This window comes from Chrysochloris asiatica, unplaced genomic scaffold, assembly GCF_000296735.1.
Source record: "Chrysochloris asiatica unplaced genomic scaffold, ChrAsi1.0 scaffold00065, whole genome shotgun sequence".
In the NCBI taxonomy this organism is placed as follows: Eukaryota; Metazoa; Chordata; class Mammalia; order Afrosoricida; family Chrysochloridae; genus Chrysochloris; species Chrysochloris asiatica.
Window position 1 is genome coordinate 16,061,909 of NW_006408583.1, and position 1,494 is coordinate 16,063,402.

The window sequence follows — 1,494 nt, forward strand, 5'->3', positions numbered from 1 at the left end:
TTTCTACTCCCGTAAGGATTTACACCCTCGGAAACCCTGTACAGGGTCGCTATGGGTCGGAACCGACTCGACGGCACTTAACAACAACAATATGTACAAGTATGTATGTGTGTGTGTGTGTGTGTGTGTGTGTGTGTGTGTGTAGACAAGGTTGGCAATTCAAACCAAACTGCTGCTCCTTGGAAGAGTCAGAACCGACTCATGCATTTAACAACAACAATATATATATATACAACACTGCATACATGTGTGAGTCCTGGTGTGGCACTATGGGTTACTGCTCTGGACTGCAAAGTCATTTGAACTGCATGGTCAGTGGTTCAAGCACACCAGCGGTTCTTTCGAAACCCTATATAGGATCGCTGTGGGGTAGAACCAACTTGACAGCACTCAGCCAATTCAATGCATGTTTGTGTGTGTGCGTGCACGTGTGTGTATATAAGCATATATATTCCTGCACCATCCTCACAGGTTTTGTTCTCCTTGAGCCCATTGTTGCAGTCACTGTGACAATCCACCTCGCTGGGTCTGTCACCTTTTCTCTGACCCTCCATTTTACCAAGTGTAATATTTTCCAGGGTCTGGGTCCTCCTGACAATATATCCTAAGTATCTTGTGATTTTTGCTTCTAAGGAGTGTTCTGGCTGTACTTCTTCCAACACAGATTTGTTTGTTTTCTGGTAGTCCATGGTATTTTCTATAGTATTCTCTAACACCATAATTGGAAACCTTATATAAGTTATCTCTGAGTCAGAATTGACATGATGGCACTTAACAATGGCAATAACACAGTTGTTTTATTTATATATTGAGTCCTGGTATGGCAATATATATAAAGGAGCTCTGGTCTCATAGTGGTTACGAATCGGGCTGAGAACCGCAAGGTCAGCAATTCGAAACTACCAGCTGCTCCATGGGAGAAAGATGAGGCTTTCTGTTCCCGTAAAGATTTACAGCCTCGGAAATCCTGTTCAGAGTCACTATGGGTCGGAAAAGACTCAACAGCACTTAACAACAACAATATGGCAATATAGGATAAGCATTTGACTTCAACATTGGTTTGAACTGTTAAGGTTGGTGCTTCAAACTCACTGATTACTCCTTGGAAACTCTACACCGACTTAACAGCACTTAACAAGAACAACATATTTATCCTTACTGTGCCAGACTGCAGAGCCATTTGAACTGCAGGGTCAGCGGTTTAAGCTCACCAGCTGTTCCTTGGAAACACCATACAGGATCGCTGAGGGTCGGAGCTGACTTGACAGCACTTCACAATATATTTGTCATTCCTGGAATAGTAAACTTTATGACTGTCTAATTCAAAATCCTCAATGCCCTTATCAGCTAACTAGTTCCTGGGATGATGACACAATCTTGCTTGCTGAAAGCAGACTTGAAGCACTTTCTGAAGAAGATCAAATTCTACAGCTTTCAGTACAGATTATACTTAACTACAAAGAAAATTAAAACCCTAACAACTGAACCAACTAA